General features: G+C 43.4%; 2 pseudogenes; one reads left to right on the plus strand and one right to left on the minus strand.

The window, feature by feature from the left end:
* Window positions 1-1,149: 1,149 nt before the first annotated feature.
* LOC138150302 (protein C19orf12-like) lies at window positions 1,150-1,637 on the plus strand (annotated as a pseudogene).
* Window positions 1,638-6,401: 4,764 nt separating this feature from the next.
* Window positions 6,402-9,481, minus strand: part of LOC138150027 (antigen peptide transporter 2-like) — a 15,372-nt pseudogene continuing 12,292 nt past the window's right edge.

Here is a 9,481-nt window from a genome sequence, read left to right on the forward strand (position 1 = left end):
CTACTCATCTCATCACCTCATGTCTGGACTACTGCTGTAGCCTACTGATGGGTGTGCCTGCCTAGTATCTTCTCACTCCAATCTATCCTCCATTCAACCCTGTGTGAACCTGAACAAGTCACTTAACCCTCTTTCCTTATCTGCAAAATGAGCTGGAGAAGGAAATGGCAAACCACTCCAGTATCTTTCCCAAGAAAACCTCAAGTGGGGTCACAAAGAGTCAGAAATGACTGAAACAACTGAACAACAACAAATGTGCCAAACATTGGGATGGGTATACAAAAAGAGGCAAAAGACAGCCCCTTACCTTAAAGAGTTCATAGTCTAAATGGGGAAAAAACAAGTAAACATTCATACAAACCAGTTATATATAGAAAAAATAGGAAATAATTATAAAAGGAAAAGGACCGGAATTAAAAGGAATTGGGACTTGTAGAAGATAGGATTTTAGTTAGAATTTAAAAGAAGCTAAGAAAGCCAGTATGTGGGGATGAAGAGGAGCACATACCAAACATGGAAGACAGGGAAAATGCCTGGATCTGAGAGATCTTGTTTCAAGCAATAGCAAGTCTATCAGTATTACTGGTTTGAAGAAGCAGAACAAAAGACTTGCTGTGGAGTAAGTTGTAAACAGACTGGAAATATAGGGAGTGGCTAGATTATGAAGAGCTTTGAATGCAAATAGAATGTTTTGTTTTTTATCCTGTAGGCAATAAGAACTCACTGGGGTTTATTGAGTGGGATGGGAGAAAGGGACTTGATATGATTGGACTTTTGCTTTAGAAAAATTACTTTGGTGGTTTGGCATGAAGTGATGAGGGCCTGCACTAGGATTATAATAGTATCAGAGTTTAGAAGGGGTAGGGTAGGACCCCCGTGACCCCCAGTGGCCTGCCCGCCCCGGCCGATCCCTCTCCAGAGGCCCTGTGGGTCCCTTGGGAGCCGAGCCCGTCCCGGCTCTGGATCCCGCCCCGGGGGAGGAGGCAAGGACGCCACGGCTGCTGCGGGCCCAGGCCTAGAGGGAGGAAGGAGGCCGTGCTGCTCCGCTCCCCACTCCCGTCACGACCTCAGAGGTTCTGTTGCGACAGGGCGGGTCAGTGACTGTTGCAGGTGGCTGCCTGGGAGGCAGGGAGCCCTGTGCCAGTCAGAATGTCACTCATGGTAGAGGACATGAAATTGCTGTGCACTCTTTCGGAGGAGAAGAAAATGAAGGCTGCCTTCAAGCATTCAGGGAAGGGGGCGCTGGTAGCAGGGGCCGTGGCTTTTGTTGGGGAATTTGGTGGGCTGTCCCCCAGGAATAGCTGTTGGGGGGACAGTTGGTGGCCTACTTGGTGCCTGGATGACTAGTGGACAATTTAAACCAATTCCTCAGATCATAATGGAATCGCCCCCTATTGAGCAACAGAAGCTTTTGAACGAAGCCTTTGCCATTATCAGAGACTTGGACTGAAAGGATGTGGCGTAGCTGACTGCACTGGTAATGGGGAATGTCGCCCTTCAGCAGAAGCTGGCATCAGTGGTAGTGAATTATGTCACACAGACACTTCGAACAGAAGTACAGTATGGAGACTAGCCCTTTCCAGTGAATGGTTTTTACTGTGTAATGCAAGGATTTTCATTTGGATGATTTTGATGACTTTAGGGTAGAAAAATAGCTAGTAAATGCTGCTACTCGTGTTTGAAGTACCGGAACACCCTCACTCCAGGTGAGCTTCTCCAGAAACTCTTGATCCTTGAGTTATCACAAAATTAGGTCAAACTACCTAATTTTTATTAAGTTACTGAGGTATTGTAGTATTGAAGTAAGTGAGTAAGAGTGAGTAAGAGCACCTGCCCCAGCTTGGGCAGACTGGGGATCAGTTCTGGCCTCAGATACTTGGCACCCACACAAAAAAACTATCTGACGGTATAACCTTGAGCAAGTTACTTAACTCCAGTTGCTTAAAATAAAAAAAAGAGAGATGATCATACTTAATTGCCTTTTGGACTATTTTTCAGTTTTCTTCCTTGCAATCACTTTTTTTGTAATACCTGGGTACCAGTTTCCTGTTAGTGTCTCCTCTGCCTTCATGGTTTTTAACAGAAAGCAGTCATGAAAATGTGTTTCACTTCTTACTTCTCCCTGTCATTGTACACCTCCCTAACTTAAGAATCTGAATCACCGTGAAATTCTCAGCAAGGGGGAAAGAGTAATCTGCTGATTTCAATGAAGTCCCACAGTACTGAAGAAAGAAATATAATAGAGGCTGTTCAGTTTTTGTGTCTAGGTCTCTTGACCTCTCAGTGCCTCACTTTCCTCCTCTAGAAAATGAAGGTAATTATTATTTTTTTTAATTTTAAGTGGTCATTTTCAGAGCAAACTCTTATTAGTTCTTCTTTCCCAGGATCATGAGCCACCTCTCACAAATAGTTCCTTTGACTTGCTAATTGATGTGTTGAGCTTCAGCAATGCTCCACTTAAAACATTTAGTAAAGGGGCATTTCTTACAGCAAAGAAAAAAAAAATGAAGATTAATCTTTTCTGAATAAACCCTTTTTCTCATATATTTAATGGTGACCATTCTGTAATGCTTTCCAGAACAGTTTACCAGACGAACTAGATACTACCAGAACCTGGAATTAAGGATTGTGCTGTAGTGTATAAGTCATCCTTTTACATTGAAAACACACACAACAAAACTCCCTTGAGTTGGTATAAACTTAAGTTAGACACAAGTTTTTGGGAAGTTTAGCCTTCCACCATCTGGGCTGCTGCTAGGATGTAGGTGTAGTTCCCTTGGCACCACCACCCCCAGACTCCCAAATTCCACTAGTTGCTGATAGGTAACAGAAATTCCTCCATAAAATTCCCAAGCCCTTTGGGTAAGTATAAAAAAACAGGGTGATGACTGTGTTTTAAGTAGCAGCTTGCTGAGGAGGACAATGTTGTCCAGGTTTGTCTCTGCTAAGAACTGCTATAGTGATAAGAAGACGGTCAATTTGTGGGTGACAGTGCTTAGTGCCTCAAGTTTACATTTAGTTCATGGGTTGTTTCTTTTTTAATAAAGAAAAGTTCAGGCTGACCCAAAGCCCAGGTTAATTACATCCTTGGTATAGAAAAAAGTCAAAGCTGGAAAATACTGAAGATGAAACTACATTGGAATGAAGCTTGTATTTTTCAGTGAAACCTTCCTTCAAAATGAGTTTTCTTTTCCACGTGTTAGAATGCCTTATCATGGGCTGTGTTCTCACAGTTTGTATTCTGTTTTTCCCACATATGACTGACCTAGCCACGATGACATTTGAATGTGTTTTTTATAATTATATTGACATTGCCTCATTTTTCCTGTTCACTTCCAAACTCCCATGTGCAATCACTAAAGATCAATATTACCTAAAGTCAAAATTTGAGCTGTATAATGTTTGATCCTGGGTTGGTTTTTTTTTCTGATTTGTAATAAACTTGTACAAAGTTGCTTTCTTTTCTGTGTAAGGGGAAAACTTACTATCTTGGCTTGATTTTGAAGAAACAATAAAGACCTTTTAATGTGCATTTAAAAAAAAAAGGGGGTAGGGTATTTGAAAGATGTTACAAGAGTGAAATCCTCAGACCTTGGCACTAGAGTGGATATGGAGGGTGAGAGATAATGGGGATTCAAGGATGACATCTAGGTTCTGAGGTGTTGGTGGATGGTGTTGCTCACTGCAGAGGAAAAGATGAGCTCAGTTTTGGACGTTTTTAAGTGTAAGATGTCTACTGAACATGGGATTTGAAAAGTCTGAAAAACCCCTGGAGCTATGAGATTGGAAGGCAGCAGAGAGGTTAGGGCAATATAGGTGGATTTGAGAATCATCAGCATAGAAATTATAATTAAATTCATGGGAACTGATAAAATCTTCAAATGAAGCATTATAAAAGAAAAAGAGAAGTGGACCCAGGACAGAGTCTTATGGAACACGCATGGTTCCCCAAATTTTGTGGACCCTGCCCTCTCCATGATTGTTCTCCTTCCCTTTGGCCATAAAATCTCCTGTATAGATCCATGTCTTCCCATTATTGATACTGCCGGTATTCAGTAAAACCAGTTTATTCTCCTTTCTGTCACTTTGCTCTGTCCTTGGACAATTCATTTCACTACCTCTACCTTCAATATGTAAATTAAGTACAATTAATTTGTAATAAGTAGTCTCTAAGGATCCCTCTAATTTTATATTTCTACCATATTTATCATATTCTATTATATTTTCCTTCCTTACATCCACTGGAATCAGGTCCAGAAATTATATATATATATATATATATATATATACTTTCCAAGAAGCAAATCAGGCTTTAGACACCCAGAGGACTGGGGGCAGGGAGAATAACTATTTCCTCCTGGCATAAATCAAAGGACTGCTACTCTCTTCTCAGTCCTTCAGTGGTTCAGTATGGAACAGAACCTCTATAACCTGAACATCAGAGGAAGAGGGGGAGGTATTGACACCCATCTCTCCTCCCCCCAGAAGAGATGGTCCTATTATCTCCCCACCTACTCACCTTTGAAACACTTTCCCCCTCTTACCTCTAATAACTCTCAAACTAATCTGTCTCAGTCCTAGTCTTCCTAGTCACTATTCTTCAGTGCCTTCATTTTCTGCTGTCTTCTAGAACATGAGCTTATTCATTCTATTTTTCCAAAATAACAAGATTTTTCTCTTCTATTCTCTCTCAAAAAGAAAAAAAAATCCCTTAGATCTCTTCTCCACATGCATTCCCTCTTCTGGTACTCCCTAAAATTTAGGATTTTACCAAAAGGCATCAATTTGCAGTCTCATCAAGGCTTGTTATGTCTTCTCTTATAATTCTTAATATACAAGGTCTTTGCAAGTGCCACTCTAAGATTCACTCTAAACTACCATCACTCAATAACCTTCCCTCCTTTATAGTGTTGTGACATGAAATTGTGAGATGGAGACCATTAATCACTTAAAATGAAATTTTATTCGTGGAGCATAATTAACCTGGGGACTGCCAGGGATCATGTACCCAAATCAGGCAGCCCTGAGCATATACATCTTGGGGTTTATATAGACAAAAGGTACAACATAAATGTCACCAAAGGGAGCAAACAGGGAAAATACAGAAGCCAAAGGATGGCATCGCTTAACGATTGTTGTCTAGGCATCAGTTTGTTGCCCAGCTGGAAAGTTCCCAAATCTATTTCAAGAACTAGACACAAGGGGGGGGGGTGCCGTGGGCTTCAGGTAGCAGGTCTTTCTGTCTGAGCTTTGTTGGCAGGTTTCCCAGGCAGCTCTCCTATGATGAGGAGAGATGGGGGATGTTCACAAAATGGGGGTTACTACAATAGCTCACTCTACCCTGACCAGATCCTTGGTGCTGCCATATTTGGCCAACTAGATCTCTATCCCAACTCTCCAATAAGATCAGTACCTAGTTCACAGCCTTCTCCATCCTAGCCCCTGCCTCCAGTTTTCAATTTGCTTTACTAGAATAGCTGCAGTCATTCTACATACAATAACCTGTATGATTCAGTCTCACACAGGAGTATCACCTCATAATGAGACTCCAAACATGGCCAAATTTACCCCAATATACTGCTCTATTATTTGCTATCATAGTCACCTCCTCAGAGTATCATGAAAATCCTTCAGCAAAATGATTTATTACCTGGCATGCTCACACACATGCCTATGCAGAATTCTGGAAAGAAGCATGGGAAGAACATAGTCTCTGGAAGGGACGCCCCTATGGGTACCTCTTGTCCTGTAATGGACACCCAAGATATAACAGGATAGCTAGGCCAATCATAATTTGATAGGAGTGTTTATTAACTGGCCGGGACTGCATCTCAGACTGAAAGACAGCCCCGAGCTTTCTGTTAGACATAATTTTATAGACAATGTGATTGCTAGCAACAGAATATGTTTCTAAGGAGTGCAATGTCTTTAGCATTGTTTCTATTGAAGTGAAGCTTTCTCAGTATTATTCTTATTGAAGCAAAGCATTCTCAGTGTTATTCTTATTGAAACAAAGCCTTAGTATTATTTCTACTGAAGCAAAGCGAAGCCATAGTCCCTTAGCAAAGCCTTGTATACAAACATAAACAGACCTGAATCTGTGGGAATCTGTGGCATTATTTTAGCAACACAGGTAAAACATTTCTTTACTATTGGAGCCTATTAGGTGGTTTCCAAGGAACCTAGTAGGGGTCTCCTCTAGCAGGTTTAAGGGGGCTCTAGTGTATGATTTCTGGTGGGCACTTCAGTCCAAAGTCCCATTATCTCTGCAGATATAGAAGCTATTGTATAGAAGCCCAGGCTTAAGAGTGGGAGGGGCGGCCTGAATTGTCAAGATCCTTATCCAAACCCAAGCCTCATAGAATAAGTGCCCTCCTTCCTCCATGAATTCAATCTCCAGGCTACTGAGGCACCAGGCGGTGATAAAGGCCTCTCTGACATAGGAGCTGAGCATGGGTTCCCTGCTCCACCAGCTTCCCCTGCTCCAGCACTAGGATATGGTCAGCAGCCTGTACTGTGTGCAGGCGGTGTGCGATTACCAATACTGTCCGACTCTCCTGCACCATACAACTCTGAAGCTGGGGGATGAGGAGACAGAGGGTATTAGAGATTTAAACACAGAAACCTCCATGTCTAACCCAGAACTGCTTATTGTACATAATGTGATGAGGCAAATGTGGTGGGAAAGGAAGAAGGAATGGATGGAACCACAGAGACCCATCAGTATTCCCAATCTCCAATACCTTTCAGAAGACTCCCCTGCTCCATCATCTGGGAAACAGAAAACTGAAAGGAGATGCACATACAATTTCCCCACCATCCCGTCTATTGGAATGTGCATGCTTACCCCAAATCCTGGAGAGACCTGGACCAGGCATACTTTCCCCATCTCCCTTGCCTCACACAGCCTCGGTTAGCTATGCTTATTTCTACCACCACTGCTATATATGACTCAGGCCCTACCATCACCTGCCTGCAGAGTTCTGTCTCTTTCATAGCAACTTGCCCTTACCGCCTGCTCACACTCCATATCCAGGGCACTGGTGGCCTCATCCAGGATGAGGACACGGGGATTCCGTACCAGGGCCCGAGCGATGGCCAGACATTGCTTCTGTCCTGCAGACAACTGGCTCCCCTTTTCCCCAACAACTGAAGAAACAGAAAACATAACCTTCCTCAGAGACAAGGTCCTGTGAATATTCCATATATAGGAAACACTATTCTGCATCCACTCTTACCCTCCACCATTTCCCCTTAGATCAGATTAAGAGTCATGAGGATGGGTGTCCAAAGGTGCCCCCAGGGAGAAGTGGCATCACTCCTACATTTCACACAAAGGACAATCTCTCAAGTAAAATGACTGAAGGAGTAGGTTCAAAATACTTTTAAAAATATTGATGAGGAGATCCAAGGCAGAAAGAACGAGAAGGACCAATGCCAAACTTAGAGTTAGTGTACCAGTGGCCTCTGATGAACACCTCAGGCGATGGAAAAGTATTTGATATGAATATTATGAAGAAATTTGTTATCAAAGTCTTGCAAGTTGATGAGGTACCTGTATTCAACCCATGCTCCATGTTGGCAATGAATCCATCAGCATGGGCTGCCTGGACAGCAGCCTTCACCTCATCATCCCCACAGTTCTCTAACCCATAAGCAATGTTGTCCCTCACTGATCCTGAGAACAGCACAGGCTCCTGCCCAACCACAGACACCTGTATGGGGAGAGAAGGCTGGGTGAACTAATGCAATACAGCCATCCAAGGGACCCTCCTCTTCTCCACAGGTATTCCAAGGGGAAAAAAAATTCTCTTTTCCCCAACCTGGCTCCATGCCTACTTCCCTTCTCCCATTGCTTCTCTCCTCAACTTCATGTCCCTCTCCTCTTTGTCACCTGTGAGTGCAGGTACTGGTGCTGATATTGTGTCAGGGGCTCCCCATCCAGCAGCAGCTGGCCCCTTGTAGGCTGATACAGATTCTGCAGCAATGCAGCCACTGAGCTCTTCCCAGCCCCATTGGGGCCTACTAGGGCTGTCACCTTCCCAGGGTACAGAGTGAATGTCACTCCCTGAAAGATTAGAGGAAAGAAGGGAAGAAGAGTCAATGAGAGAACAATATAATCCCTTCCTTCTTTCCTTTCTTCCCTTCCTATCAAGATAATCTATAGCCCTTCTACCTCTCCCCATTATTTAGTAAAAAGAATGACAAAAGTCTGAGGGTTAGTCTCACCACCCCTTTTTAGATTCAATAAAGCTGAGGACTATGGGGCTGAATGCTTGGATCCCCAGAGGACAAGATCCCAATCTCAGATACCTTGAGAACAAAGAAATTTGGGTTGGTAGGATAAGCAAAAGAGACATCTTGGAATTCCACAAGGCCCTGCAAAGTAGAAGGTGCAAGTATCCCAGAGGGGAGCATCTGTGCCTCACAGTCCAGGTACTGGAACACCTTCTCTGCAGCTCCAACTTTGCTCACCGTGTCACCGCAGACATGCAGCAGGCTCTGAGAAAATGAGATGGGAACAAGTCAAGAAATCAGAACCTAGTGTCCTAAACACTCACCAGGACATATATAAACCATTCTTTCTTCTCCACAAATGTAGAATCAGGTTTCTATTAAATGAACCTTCCCGCTCCTAGTTCTGTGAATAGCTAGAAGCAAATTCTGAAATAGAGATAAAGACAAATGGAGCAATGGCCATTTTCCCTTACCTTTACACATCTCCCAACATCTTTCTGATAAAGTAGGAAGGAAAGGAGGCCCCCCATGGTGAGCTCTCCAGCCAGCATCTGCCTTAGCCCACAATTCAATATCAATATCTGCATTCCTAATTGAAGTCCCTAAAAGAGAAAGAGGAAGTAGGATGAGGATAGGATATGTCCTTTTACCAAGGGGTCCATCTCTTCTCCTTCTGATTGAAGGCAACACTGATTTCCCATTGAGTACCTACGGCAATTCTGAGATAAAGAGGGTGTGTAAACACTGGGACTAGAAAGGGGAGTGTCAAATGTAAGAGATCAGAGTCTGAAAGCAGCATCACCTGGGGATGCATTTACTCTTCTTGTGTCCCCTTGGCCATGTCCCACTCTAGGCTCACCTGCCTGAAGAGCATATACGCTCCATATTCCATGTCCTGGAGCCACTGTAGTTTCCGTTGTTGTTCCAGGACCTCCTTATAGCGCTGGGCTTCATCGTCTTCTGCCCCAAAACTCCTCACAGTTATCAAGTTTCCCACTGCCTCCTGCACCACCTGTCTAGCCTTTGCCACTGTATTTTGTATCCTACAGAATACTGCCTGGGGGTAAAGGTATCAGAGGGAAGGTAAGCAAGGAGGGAAGTTAAAAGAAATCTAGCATCCCATCTTCCATATTGGAGCTATCAGTTCTACCTCAGGTCCCATTTGTCTCCTCAGCTTTGCCTCTATCTTTTCCCCCAAGGATAGTCCTAGAGCCCATCCCACCAGCACCAGTTCATGCCTCTC

This window comes from Petaurus breviceps, unplaced genomic scaffold (genome assembly GCF_028583685.1).
Source record: "Petaurus breviceps papuanus isolate PSGF00001 unplaced genomic scaffold, PetGlider_PUasm1.0 90865, whole genome shotgun sequence".
Taxonomy (NCBI): Eukaryota; Metazoa; Chordata; class Mammalia; order Diprotodontia; family Petauridae; genus Petaurus; species Petaurus breviceps.